The sequence below is a fragment of the Sciurus vulgaris genome, assembly GCF_902686455.1.
Source record: "Sciurus vulgaris genome assembly, contig: HiC_scaffold_177_arrow_ctg1, whole genome shotgun sequence".
Lineage (NCBI taxonomy): Eukaryota > Metazoa > Chordata > Mammalia > Rodentia > Sciuridae > Sciurus > Sciurus vulgaris.
The window spans coordinates 1,233,939-1,249,603 of NW_027632876.1; positions in this window are offsets into that span (position 1 = coordinate 1,233,939).

Consider the following 15,665-nt stretch of genomic DNA (forward strand, 5'->3'; position numbering starts at 1 on the left):
TTCGAGGTTCATCTGTTTAGCATGAATCAACAATTCATTTCTTTTCATAGCTGAATAAAACTCCATTGTATGCACAGTCCATATTTTGTATATACATTCATCACCTGATGAACATTTGGATTTTGTCCACTTTTTGATAATTATAAATAATAAATAAATGTTCGTATACACATTTTTGCGTGGACACATCTTTTTCAGTTCTTTTGGACACGTATGCAAGAGTGTGATTTCTGGATCATGAGATCTTGGTTAGTAATTCCATGATTTCACATTTCTACCACCAAAGTGTAAGCACTCTAACTTCTCCAAATTTTTTTGTAATAATTTTTTTTTTCATTTTTTAGTATAACAATTTTAAAGGAGGGTGTGTGTTTAGTGAAGTGGTATCTCTCTGTTGTTGTAATTTGCATTTCCCTAATCACAAGTGAGCATCTTTTCATGATATTGACCATTTGTACATTTTCTTTAGAGAAATGTCTCTCAAAGTTCTTTGCCCACTTTTAGTCATTTATCTCTATTGAATTGCAAGAATAATTTATATACTCTGGTTAAAGACTCTTATCAGGTAAATTATGAGCAAATATTTTTCCCCTTTGTGTAAGTTGTCTTTTCACTCTCTGAATAATGTCCTTTGATGCCCACCCCACAAAATACAGTTTCATATTGATGAAGTCCAGGTTATCTGGTTTTTTTTTTTTTTTGATCATTTGTATTTTCAATGTCACATCTAAGAAGTTAAAAATCATAAAAATACATGTATTTGTTTTCTATCAAGGGTTTTGAACTTTTAGTTCTCATATTTACATTTTAATGTTTTTTAGTTAATTTTTGTGTGTGACCTGAGATTAAGTGTTCTACTTCCCTCCTTTGCATGTGAATATCTAGTTGTACAGCACCATTTGTTGAAAAGATTCTTTTCTCATCAAAGGGTGTTGGCACCTTTGTTAAAATAAATTGACCACAGATATGTATTTATCCTGGTTCTCAATTCAATTCCATTGGTTGATAAATCTATTCTTATGTCAGTACCACCTTGTCATGACTGTAGCTTTGTAGTAAGTTTTGAAATTGAGAAGTGTGATTTTTAACTTTAGTACTCCTTGTAAATTTTCAATTCAAAAACTTTGAAGTATTCATGTCTGCATGTTAAAAAATTCTATAGCACCAATTTAAATAAATATTTAGAATCCCTTATTGTGAATTCTGTTATTGTAAACAATGCTTAAGGAATACCCAATTAGACTTTGCTCCAGCCTTATTTGGAAAATTTGTTGTTTTCAAAGACCATATAATATTCCAGTAAGTTCTATACAGCAATTATATTAAATTTTGTTAACATTATAAATGTTGGGGTAATAATATTTTATATATTTCGTTAAGCTTCATTGGGATAATATCCTAAGACAAATTATTCTAACTTGAGATTTGTCAAACATAGGATATCAATATTTTAGGACAATTGATACATATCATATGTGTGTGTGTGTGTGTGTGTGTGTGTGTGTGTGTACATGTATTTTTACAAATACATATTGTAACAATTCAAAGCTGCTCCAAAACCATACTCTGTTTCAGAATTGGGTATTCAGCTTTTTTAAAACAAAACTAAGACATCTATTTATTTTTTGAAGATTTTATTTTTATAACATAGTTAACATACAGTGTTTAAGGTTCTTCTTAAATTTTTTTCTAGTTATATATGACAATACATTTAAAATATTTTGTGATTGAAAATATTGCCTCATTTTTGTTTTAATTACCTTTGCATGATTACTACAGATGTTTTGAATTTTGAATGTTCTAAATGTATTTTCTTTTGGGTACATTGTTTTTATGAGGATTACTCAATTTTCTATTAAGGGTTTTATTATAAGTCTTCAATCAAGATATTTAAAACTTTTTTTCCTTTAAGAAAGCACATTAAGCTTTAATATAGAAATATTTAGGTTACACTTAACTTGTGATCAAGTAATAATAAAACGTTTTTTGTTTTTTGATCTCATACATTCTCTCCTAGGTATGGCCCATCTCCTGTACACTTGGAGCGACCTTTGGCTACGTGGCTGGCCTTGTTATTTCACCATGCTGGAATAGAAAGCAACTTATGTACAAGAACAATTAATTAGAGCAAAGGGAGAAGATATTTCTTTGTGCAGATTCCACAAGCACTGTGCAGAAATGTGTGTGGTCAAAGCCAAGCAGTTCCATTTACAGCACCATTTTTCTATGTAGTTTTGACATGATGTGATTGCAGCTTTTGAAACTATGAAACCCCTGAGAGATTATACCTTCTAGTTGAAATAAAGTATTTATAATAGATTGTGGCTTCAGATGCTGTTTGCTGCTTCTTAGACCTTTAGGAAACATTTTTAATGAACTTCATAGAATTCTGAGGACAGGTTTTTTTTTTCCTTTCAAGTTTTAAATTGCTTTATTATCTAAGAGAGGTCTCCTATAGCTGTACTATTTTCACATGCTTCCTGAGAGAAGTTGACGGTTTCCTTGGCCACTGAAGATATTTCTCACGTAATCAAACAACAGTTTATACATCTTGATCCTATTCGTTTTTTAACCACGTGTTTCTTTGGAGTTAAAATGTCTATGATAGCCTTATTGAAAACAGTCTTCAGTCCCTTCTGGGTTAAAGCTAAACATTCCACATAGCAGCATGCTTCTTTCTCTTTTGCTAGTTTCTGTCCTTGTTCCACACATATAGGTTTTTCTTTCATGTCATTCAGTCTTGCTAAAGTTTTGGGGTCATCTTGGAGATCAATCTGAGTTCCCTAGCTTGATGCCCTGTGAGGACAGTGCAGAGGGGCAAGGAGAAAAAAAAAACTTTTATTAAAGTATAATATTGCAATTTAAAACCACAATGAGATATTGCCTCCTACCTGTTAAGATGATTATTATCAAAAAGACAAGAAATAAGTTTTGGTAAGGATGTGGAGGAAAGGAAAGACTTGTACATTCTTGGTGGGTATGTAAATTAGTACAGCCAGTATGGAAAACATTATGAATGTTTCTCAAAAAATTATAGAGCTATCTTATGATCCATCAATCCCACTTCTGCATACATGTTCAAAGGAAAAGAAATCAGTATGTCATAGAGGCACCTGCATTCCTGTGTTTATTGAAGCACCATTCACAGAAGCCAAGACACAAAATCAAATGAATATCCATCATTGGAAAACAGATAAATAAAATGGAGTAGATATACTGTGGAACACTATGCAACCTTAAAAAACAAGGAAATCCTGTCATTTGAGATAACATGAATGAACTCAAAGACCATTACACTAAGTGAAATGAACTTAGCATGAAAAAATATTGCATGATCTCACTTATTGGTTAAGATCTAAAGTAGTTGAACCTATAGAAGTGAATAGTAGGATGATGGATACGAGGGGCTATCTGTTGAGGGTGTTGGATTGGGAAGATGTCTTTCAAAAGATACAAGATTTCAGTTAGACAGGAGGAATAAATTTCAGAGATCTCTTGTATGCATGGTGAGCATAGTTAATAATGATGCATTGTACAATAGAAATTTGCTAAAAGAGTAGATTTTAAATGTTCAGGTCACAAAAAATAAGTATATGAGGCAATGGATATGTTAATTAGGTTGATTTAGTCATTTCACAATGTATGCATATATGAAAACATGCTGTGCAACAGAAGTAGATACATTTTTATCTGTCAACTAAAAACTAAATTTATATTTTTAATTTTAATAATGAAATGAAAGTGTAATATTAACCATTTTCTATAATTCTTGCTGTAAATAATTTTCTACCATTTTTGCCTCAATTCTTTCTAGGGCATGAGAATGGAACAGCAGTCAAAGCATTATTCTGGACTTAGAATGATTCGTTTTTGAAAAAATGAAAACCGGAACTATGCTGACTGTAGATCCCTCAAAAGTGGCTGTGTATTCAGTTTGGGGGTTATTAGGTCTCTTTATTGTTATGTATTGTACATTTGAAAAATAACATACATTCATTTTAATATTTAAAAGGTAACGAAGAATACTAAATGAAAATCTCCTTCTTTTGCAATCAGTTCCACTTTCTATTACCAGTTTCCTCCATCCCAACATCCATCATCCACCCATCTCTCCAATCAATATTTTTCAATTGGCTTTTTTGTATAGAGGCAAGATAGAGTGGTTTGGAGAGGATCAAATCCCACCTCTGCCACCTGACAGCTCCTGGCAGTGGGTCAGGCCCCATCAGTCTCATCTATGAAGTGGGGATAGAGTCATTCACCTCAAGAATGACTGAGAGGAGATATATAAGGTGTTTGGCAGGGACCCAGGTCCTATGGTTACCACTGTGAACAAGCCCAGTGGGGCCTGTCCTCAAGAATTCTTCCCCCACATCCTTCAGGACTTCTACCTTTGTTCCCCCTTCTCACTTTCCCATTTTAAATTGCACTACTTATCGTGCTGCTTACCTAGAATCTTCCCATGTCACCTCTTTCCACCACAGAGGTCCATTCATAGACCAGGCCCTTCCAGCAGTCATAAGGGAATGTCACTCCCTCATACTCTCTTTGAGAGTTTTCAACCAAATTCTGAAACTTTGTGTTCACCAGAATTATCTTGTCAGGTGCAGTAAAAACAATTGGGTTTTGCCTCAATGTTTGGACCAGTGGCATTCAGCCATGGGAGAGAAAGTGGAGACAAACCATGAATGTGCCCACTTATTTGGGTGCCATCATTTCTGTTGTCTGTGAAGAAAGTCAGTTAATTGTTTCAAAATGCTTACTAACACCTTCTCCAACAGTCCTAGAAGAGCAAGCTCTCAGTCTGAAAATATGTCTAAGCCAACATGATATTCTAACAAAACATTCTTATTGCACTATCTAACACACTAAGAGGTGCCTTCTTTGATAGAGAGCTTCTTGGAGGAGGTCAAGGTCATTGTGCCTCTGAGTGACTAGCAGATAAGAGGCAAAACTCCATCATCCATGACTTTGGTTCCTCCTTTGATGAGGGAGCAACCTGTATGTGGTGATAAAGCTGTCCCAAAACTGCCTAGTGCCTAGTGCAGACAGCCCTGCCCAGGAAAGATTGCCTCTCCTCTCTTAAGGAACAGGATATATGGGCTTTGACCAGGTCCAGTGCACTGGACTAGCAGATCTTGAAGAGGAATTCCACCAAGAACTGGCAGTTTAGTGGGAACCCATCTACCAAGTCCATGGCCATGGCATGCAGGATCTCCCCAGCATTTCTCCCACAGACTAAGGCTTTTTCCCTGGACTATGAAGCTCCTAAAGGGAAGCTTTTCCATCTCCACAGCTGAATATTGTGTCTTGTGAAAGTGGCTGGTGAGCAGGGGGACCCAGTGCAACAGCAGGAGGCACCCACTGGTAACCTAACTATTCTGCACAATGTGTGCTTCTTCAGGTGTATGTGTTTGTGACTATTGTTTGGAATCAGTTCATCTGATTGAGATCACTGAGAGTTGACACCATAAACGTGGTTTATTTCTAAATCTCCTGCTCTAATTTTTAGTCTACTTAATTATTTCTTTATCAGTAACACATCCTAAAGTGGTATTTATATCATATTTTTGTATCTCATAAGATATATGTGTGTTAAAATTTTCACTACAAAATCTTGATTATTTGCATATATTTATCACAAGTAATATTCTTAAAAAATTAGAATTAGTTTTCTCAGCTGTCACAAAGCCACTGAGTTTTGTTTTGAGATTATGTTAAATTTATGCCATATTTTGGGTGACATTAACATCTTTATAAGGGTAAATCTTCATATGGAGGCATATGGTCTAGTTTTTCATTAAGATAAGTGTGAATTTTATGTCCGTGTGTGTGTGTGTGTGTGTGTGTGTGTGTGTGTGTGTGTGTGTGTATGCTAGGTATTGAACCCAGAGACATTTTACCATTGATCCAGATACCCAGCCCATATTATTATTATTATTTTTAATTTTGAGACAGGGTCTCACTAAGTTGCTAGAGACCTGGCTAAGTTGATGAGACTGGCCTGAAACTTGCAACTCTACTGTGTCAGTCTCCCAAATTGTTGGGATTGCAGGTGAACATGACTACATCCAGCATTTGGGATTAAATTATTGACATTGGCATAATTAATGAAATTTCTTAAATGTATTTGCTAATGCCTTATTTACATAATAATTTATATTTTTCTTTTATAAAAATGTTCCATTTGACTGTGGCATAAAATTGAACGAAATAGGCTATGTTCATGTGTGGCTATATCATAATGAATTCCACTTTTGTATAACTGTAATGTACCAATTTAAAAAATTGATACATACCTGGTGTGGTGGAACACACTTGTAATCACAGCAGCTTGGGAGGATAAGGCAGGAGGCTCACATGTTTGAAGCCAGCCTAGACAACTTAGGGAAATTCCATCCCAAAATAAAAAAAGGACTAGGGATACAGTTCAGTGGTGAAGCACCCCTGGGTCCATTCCCAATAATGGAAAATTAAACTATAAAATTTTAAAGTCTTAAGCATAATGAAATTAAAGCAGTTGAATACTTTCATAATCTTGTGTTAGACCAATTGGTGAATGAGATTCCTTACCTTTTGAATGACTTTCATAAAGCAGGTTCCTGTTAATGAACAGTATTTGAAAAACCTTGTGTTGGAGTATAACTAGGTGCTACTGAAAAGCTGTGCAGCATGGCTCTGGGGGTGGGATGGTGCTATGCTCTAGTGCTCATGTCCCTGCTGTCCTGGTGAGCCAAAAGCTTTCTGAAGTTGATTATGGGATGACAGGACCTGTGAATGACTTGACTCTCTTGTGCTGGGCACTCATGCTTCCTGCAATCCAGAGGATGATCCTTGTCCCATTCAGTGCCTCTCCACCTCCCCCAAAGCACAGGTCTCCATAGAGGAGACTCATTTAAGAAGACTGAGGAGGACAAGATATGTTCAGATTCTTTTAGGAATTTTTGACATCTTGAAACACTTCTGGGCATAACAAAAAGGAGATCTGACCTAAAGGAGAAGTCCAGAGTGGGTGGAGGTTGTCACTTTTCATCTCAGGGACTGGGGATGCCAAGGCAGGAGGAACTTCAGGTCAAAGCCAGTCTCAGCAAATTAGCACAACCCTAAGCAACTTAGCCAGACCCTGTCTGTAAATATAAATATAAAATAGGCAAAGGATATGGCTCAGTGGATAAATGCCCTGAGGATCAATATGTGGTACCAAAAAAAAAAAAAAAAAAGAAAAAAAGGAATGAAAAAGAAAACCTCAGCAAATTTTCAGCCCTCCTGATGGTCCTGTTTTCTGAAATTCCCATTGGGAATCATGGCACTTTCCCATTGGGAATCAAGACAAGCTTCCAGAATGTCACATTCATTGAACATTCTAACATCCACTTCCTATGAAAATTCTGCTAAGCTGGTTCTGCTAATTTTCAATGAAATGCCTGGTTTCACTATGCTACTGTGCAGTGACAGAAAACACGAGACAACTGCAACATACAAAATGGGAAAGGCTGGTATCCCTGTACTTTGGATTCAAAGTCCTGGATATTCCCAGTTCTGGTAGGAGATTGCACTTGCTTTCTCTTCCCTGCATGTCTTTCTGAGCCTTGGGCTCCAATGATCTACTTAGTGCACGGTGTGACATGCTGGCTGCTCTCCAGATACTTCCTGATGTCACAGGATGATGAAAGCACTCCAAAGTCACAGAGCCTTGGCAAGCAGAGAAGTCTCTGGGACTGACCATCACAGAAAAGACACAAGACAGGCACATTAGCTGTGATACTGTGAAGGAAAATAAAGAGACATAGCCCAAGGGGAAGGTGCTTTTTAAAAGTTGACCCCAATTTCTTAACACACTGAAAGTGGAGCATGGGTGTGTTGGGGCAGATTGGCCTACGGGCAATCTCCCTCATTCCGGTGGTGCCTGGGACCCCTCTGACACCCATCCGTGAGCACTACCCTTGATGGCCACTAGGAGGAGCAGTCTGTAGTTAAGGGCATGCTAGATGTCTTGAAGACCTAATGCTGCTGCAGGCCCGGGGAACAACATGTCCAGTGGACTTAGGAGGAACTGAGGAGAGCGAGAGGACGTGAGGAATACCCAGCTAAGCACAGGCCCCAGTCGAATTGCCCTCCTTCATGTAGCTGTGTGCTGGCAGGCAGAAGAGCCTCTGGGACAGGGGGATTAAGAAAGATTCAAGACAGGCCCATGAGCTGTGGTGCTATGAGGGAACATGAAGGAACTGAGATCAGAGGGCTTTGTGCTTTTAAACAAAGGACATGCCAATCTTTCAACCAGAAATGGGGGGTTGGGTGTGTTGGGGACATGACCCATCTGGTCAATGGGCTCTCTGTCTCCCTCCTGGGCCTTGGAACCCACCAATTTCCCCTTGTCAACCCAATCCTCCTTGGCTACTAGGTGGTGCAGCCCATGCTTGTCAGCAGCAGGTATGCAGGGTGCCTTGAAACCTGCAAGGAGCTGAAGGCACTGTGGACTCCACAGGTCCTATGGATGCCGCAGGTCCAAGGGCAGTGGGAGCATGGGAGGATCACTCAACTTAGCACTGGCTCCAGCAGCACTGCTTCTGGCACTGCTCGTCTAAGCACGAGCTCATTAAAGGTTTGCCCAGTCAGGTAACAGGACTAGGACCCTAGCAGTCACAAGCAGTGCTGTGTTGATGCCTGAGTGTGTAGAGCATCCCATGTGTGTTGGAGGAAGCTTGAGATTGAGAACATAGTGCACAGTATGGCGTGGTGGCCCTCCATTCCTGGAAAACCCATTCAGGTGACAGTTGGAAACTTTGAAGATTGGAGGCAAAAGGGAGAAGGGTGGAGGCTGTGCTCCCTAGCCAGGGTAGGAGGGAGTGTGTCACTGAGCATGGGGGAGGAAGGGAAGGAGAGAGGGAGCAAGAGATCATCCCATGCTGTGAACCTGCTGCAAAAGCCGGGATCCCCTGCAGATGCTGCTTCTACCCTGCAACAATACCCTGCCCAGTGACAGCTGACATTTTCAACGGTCCCTTGCTCTGACTGTTAGAAGCAGGCATAACTCACCAACATGATGTTCTATCCTCTTAGCCTGACTCTAGACTTTCAGATACAGGGCCCTCAGTCCCACTGACAAGGGACCCTGTAGCCAACACTGGAGGGAAAGAGATCTCATGGAGTGTCACAGGTCCTGGCACAGAGATGACCAAAATATATTTGTGAGGTAATTGAAACAAATGCCTGAGAGTGAAGTGATGAGCACATTCATGCATTTCTTAAAGTCAAGTTTACACCTTTACTGCACTGAAAGCCAAGACATACAAAATGACTCAAGGCCTAATATTCAAAAGCAGGAGAGCTAAAGCCTCATCTTTACAGCAGTCCCAACAGAAAGGTTTTGAAACTGAAAAGCTAATTAATTTTAACAGATATTGAACAAAAATAGTAAGATTTAACATGTCCTGAATAATTCCAGGAGATTCCTCAGCTTCAAGGTATCATAAGCAAGTACTAATGGGGGATGAATGAATTTAAGCAAAGATAAAACAATAATTCTCTATTCAGTTACCAAATGTACTTGCACCTTCTGGGTTGCATCTTTTGGCTGCAATGGACTGCAGAACCCAAAGGGCTGACTTTTCTTTGATGGCACATAACCTAAAATTGAAAACTCTCCTTACAAAAGGGCACTGACTCCAAGACATTTGAATTTACACAAATGCCAATTTTGAAAGGCAGCATAAAATAGTGCCTCTCAAAATAAATAGGGCTCCCCATCAATAAACACTTAAACAGGATAAAAGTCTACTTCAAGGCAAAAGTGTAGATTCTACCCTGAACGTTTTGGAACAGAAAAGTTTTTCTCATCACTCATCAGCATGTTGGGATAGCTACTCACCCCTCACATCATATCAGAAAGCAGTAGTACATATGACTTCAACTATTATCAATGAGTTGCCTACATCCAACTGAAAGGTGCCCCATCCCTGAAGACTTTGATACAGTTGACTTAAATGTGAGGTTTTTTAAATCATGCACTCATGTTTGATGCCTTTACCTAAAGAGTTCAATCTCAAATTTCCACAGAATCCCTCTTAAACTGAATAAACAGCCTCCTACTTCCACATGTACACATCATGTCTGTCAAACTTTGACCAAAGACTCAAAATGCGTGTGGCTGGCAGTACATAAGTACATGGAAGTCAGGTTTTTACACAACTACTATTGCTGCAGAGACAATCAGGGCAAATTGAGATATGGATTCAAAACCTAGTCAATCTTTTCCACAGGGAAGGTTTTAATCTTGGTAAGTTGAAGCACAAGAGATGGAGAAAATAGAGTGTCAAGGAAAATGTCTGCCTTATTATCACCCCTAGGTTACCCAGCTGACATTGAGGTTGACTTATACCCTGCCCACCTGGAGCATGTTACCTAATGTTCATCCAGTCAGGGACCTGCCCCTCAATGACACTCTTTGACAAAGACCAGAGCAGCTGCTCCATGAAATTTCATGCCACACACGTCTTAAAATTCTCCTTTCTGTTCACCAGTAGGTTGAATAACCCACCTCTTTAGCACTATCATTGGAATGCTGTTACCTATCAGTTCTGAGAGGGGTGCCTCCCAGAGTGATGCCTAAGCTTAGGAAAGACAAGGGTACTAGAGAAACAATAAAGACTCCTACGCTAGCTTCCTGCTTAAAGCACTAATTGAAATATGCCTCCATTTGAATCCTGTTCCATTGACAACCACATTCTATTCACATGATTCAAAAGAGGAGAAAATGGTGAACAACATTGAATGTTGGGAATGTCTGAAGAGGGTCAGAATAGCATGTGATTTCACCCTCTCTCATCTGACTTCCTTGCATAGCTTTGCAGCAAAACCCCTCCATATTCAAAACCCATCAATTCAAAATTTATTGTTCTTAAGGTGAAAGTCATATTGCCAGAAGTTTAGTTATCTTTGAAGACAGACAGTCCTTGGATGTGTGACTACAGAAGAACTTATCCCTTTCTTTAAATGAAAGAAAATGTTTTAGGATGAACTCTTACCAAATAGGCCTTAGTGATCCAGAGTGGCATGGGGCAGGTGGAGAGGCAGGGTCCTCTTGGTTGTAATAAATTCTCAGCCCATTCCTTCTTAAGAAGACATTTGTGATAATTGAAATCCTAAATACCTACCCTTCAGACACAAAAAAATCATGAATGACACCCTCTCCCACCTTCTGGATATTCACCACCAAAAACATTTTCCAGCAAAGTTCCAACCTGAATAAAAGGCTAATTTGGCTTGAGGTTCTTGCCTGTCATCTCAGGGACTGGAGAGGCTGAGGCAGGAGAACCTCAAGTTCAAAGATAGCCTCAACAAATTTTGGAGGCCCTGAGAAATTTAGCCACACACTGTAAATATGAATATAAAATGGGTAAATGACATGGATCCTGTATAAGTGTCACAGGGATGAAAGTAGTTTACAAAACATAAAAAAGAGAAAAAAGAAAAAAAAATTCTCCCCAAATACTCAGTCTTCCTGTTGATGGGGTTTCCTGAAACTCCTAAGAAGGAGATGGCACTGAGATTAGCTTCTAGAATTTCATTTCATGCAATATGCCAACATCTACTTCCACTTAAAATCCTCTTTTCCTGGTTTTGATTATTTACAATGATATGCCAGGGATCCCTATGGTCCTGTGAAGAAATGACAAACACATGAGTTAGTTAAAATAAAAGGGCTGGTGTCAGTCTACTTTGGATACAAAAGTCTGGAGATTCCAGCATTCACTAGGAGACTGCACTGTTCACTCTTCCCTGCAGGATATTCTGGGCTTTGGGAGATGAGGATCCTACCTAGCAGCTTCTATGACAAGCTGTGCACTCTGATGTCACAGAGAGGCTCACTGACAGCAGGATGACATCACTGTGCACTGCCAGGCAGAAGAGCCTCTGAGACAGGGGGATACAGAAATGATACAAGACAGGCACAGGAGATGTGGTGATGTGAGGGAAGATGAAGGAACTGAGACCCCCATCATGTGTTTTTCAACAAGAATATTCCAGAATTTCAACAGCAGGAAGTAGAGAATGGGTGTGTTGGGAGCATGGCCCATCATGCCAATGTGCTGCCTGGCTTTTACCAGGGTCTTGGACCCCACAAACTTCCGACTATCAGCATGACCCACCTTGGCCATTAGGTAGCCCAGCTTGTGCTTGTCAGCAACAGGCATGAAGGGTGCCATTAAACCCGCAAGGAACTGCAGGCACTGCATACCCCACAGGTCCTATGGATCTTGGAGGGCCTGAGGGCTGCAGGCACACTAGAAGATCACTAAACTGAGCACTGGCTCCATTGCAATGCCCTCTGGCACTGCTTCTCCTGGCCCAGGCTCACTCGAAGTTTTGCCCACTAACAGAACTGGCCTAGGACCCCAACAGCCACGATCATTGCTGCCTGTTGATATCTGATTGTGTGGACCATCCCGTGTGTTTTAGGGGAAACTTGAAATCGAAAACATCATGCACAGTACATTGTGGTGCCCTCCTTTCCTGGAAAGCATATTCAGGTGACAGCTGGAACCTCTGAAGTATGGAGGCAAAGGGGAGTTGGGTGGTCTATGCTTCCTAGAGAGTGTCAGAAGGAGTGTGTCACTCATCATGATTGTGGAAGGGAAGGTGGGGGAACAAGCCAGCATCCCATGCTGTGAACTTGCTACAAAAGCCAGGATTTCCTGCAGCTGCTGCTTCTACCCTACAACTGTCAATGCCCAGTAACTGTTTTAGCTGATGTTTCCAACAGTCCCTTACTCTATTAGAAGAAGACACATCTCACCAATCTGTCTTAACATGTTGATCTAACCCTTGGCCTGACTCTAGACTTTGAGACAAAGGATCCTCTGTTTTAGTGCCATAGGATACTTTTCTTTCTTTCTTTTTTTTTTTTTTTTTTTTTTTTTTTTGTGGTGTTGGGGACTGAACCCAGTGCCTTATGCTTGTGAGGCAAGCACTCTACCACAGTATCTACACAGTATCTGGGCTATCTCCCCAGCCTGCCATAAGATACTGTAGGCAACTGTGGAGGAAAGAGATCTCATGAAGTGTCACAGGCCCTGGCACAGCGATGCTCAAAAATTTTGTGAGGTGATTGAAACCAGTGTCTGAGAGTGAAGTGATGAGCACATTTATCCATTTCACAAACTCAACTTTAATTCTGCAATTCACTGAATGGCAGGACATGTATGATGATTAAAGGCCTAATATTCAAAGCAGAAGAGCTAAATACTTACCTCTAGAGCAATACCAACATAAAGGTTTTGAAACAGGAAAGCTCATTTCTTTTAACACATTGAATAAAAATAGTAAGATTTACCATGTCCTGAATAATACCAGGAGATTCCTCTATTTCAAAATATGTGCTTTGATGGCACATATCCTATAATTAAAGGCAATCCTTACCCAATGGCACCAGCCCCCAGGCATTGGAATTTACACAAGTGCCAATTTTGAAGGGCATCATAGAATGATGCCTCTGAAAATAAATAAACCTCCCCTTTAATACGTACTTAACAGGATAAAAGTCTACTTCAAGGCAAAAATGTAGACCCTATCTGAAAATGTTGAAAAAAATTTTTACTTCACAATAAGCATTTTGTGGTACTCTCCCGCAATATCATATCAGAAAGCATTTGTATATGCAACTTTAACGATTATCAATGAATTGCTTAGATCCTAGTACAAGATGCTGCATCCCTAAAGACTTTGATACAGTTGATGTAAATGTTAAATATTTTAATCATGCATTCATGTTTGATGCCTTTACCTAAGGAACCCAATCTCACATTTTCTAGGAATCAGTTAGAATCAGAAATTCCTGCCTCCTATTTCAAAAAGTACACATCAAGCACATCAAGCTTAGAACAATTGTTCAAAATGCCACTAAATATTCAAAAGACTTTTGAGTGGTCATACACAGTGACATGGAAGTCAAGTTTTTCAACAACAGCTATTGTTGCAGAGACACATCAGGTCAAACCAAGATATGGATTCACCGTCTACCACTCATTTCCACAGGAAATGGTTTAATCTTGCTAAGATGAAGTACATGACATGGGGAAAATACAGTGTCAAGGAAAATCTCTGCCTTGTCATCCTAACTATTTTTCCAAGCTCATACTGAGTTTGACTTCCACACTACCCACCTGGACAAGGCCACATAATTGTGTACCATCAGGAGCTTGTCCCACAATGCTACTACTTGCCAAAGAACAGTGCAGCTGCACCATGAAATTTCATGTCACACATAGATTGAAAACCTCCTGTCTTCTTCACCAATAGGCTGAATAACACACCTCTTCTGCTCTTTCATGGGAATGCTCTTACATATCATGTTTCTAAGAGCTGTGCCTCCAGAGGGATGCCTAAGCTTAGGGAAGACAAGGGAACCAGAGAAGTACTAGAGACTCCTACCCAAGCCTCCTGCTGAAAACACTCATTGAAATCATGCCTCCATTTTAATTCTATTCCATTGCCAACCACATTCTATCAGCAGATGAAAATGTGGAAAAATTGGTGAACAGCATTCAATGTCTGGAATGTCTGAAGAAGTTCAGAACTGCATGTGATTGCATCTTCTTCTCATCTGGCTTCCTTGCAGTACTTTGCAGGAAAACCCCTTATAGTCAAAACCATCAATTCAATATGAATTTATTGTTTGTTATGTGAAAGACATACTGCCAGAAGCTTAGTTAACTTTGAAGACACACATTCCTGGGATGTGCACCTACAGGAAAACTTATCCCTGCCTTTAAGGAAAATAAAGATTTGTGGATGAACTATTACAAAATAAACTGTTGGGACTAATGACACATTAACTATCTCAGGCTAACTCCTTACTCCCCAGTGGGTGAGCAAGATCAAGGCCTCAAAGTGGTTTCAAAAGTTAATGAGGATAAATTGGACCACCGTCAGGGATTGGTTAACAACAGTTCCTCGAACGTGATCAGCTCATGCTTGCCATATAGTCCTATGGGACTCTCACCTGCGGCAATCCTCCATGCCTTGCTGACCTTTAAGCTGATTGGTTCCCACCTAGCCCCTACCCTACATAAAAGTTGTGTGATTTCCTCAATAAATGAGTTCCTGCTGTGACTGGTCTCCCTGACGCATCTGATTGTCCTCCGCCTGGAGGGCTGAGAGCGAGTGGTCAGTCGGCCCTACCTATCCTGGTCTGACCTTGTTGGGGAGTGTCCCCTTCCTTTGTCACTGGTGGAGAAGAGCAAGGGGGCTTAAGACCCCGACAATAAATCTTTACAATCCAGCATGGTACAGGGTGGGTGAAGAGTCAGGATACACATAGATGTAATAAATTTTCATCTTACCCTACTTAAGAAGACGGTTGGGAAAATTGAGGTCTTAAGCACCTACCCTTCAGAAAAAAAAAAAAAAAAAAACTTCACGTATGACACCCTCTCACACCTCCTGAATATTCACCATCAAAAACAATTCCCAAATTCCCAGCAAAGGGCCTGAATAAAAAGGCCAGTTTGGGTGGAAGTTCTTGCCTGTCATCTCAGGGACTGGAAAGGCTGAGGCAGGATAACATCTAGTTCAAAGACCTTCTCAGCAAATATGGAGGCCCTTAAAAATTTAGCCAGGCACTGTGTGTACATATGAATGTAATATGACCAAACCATATGGCTCCT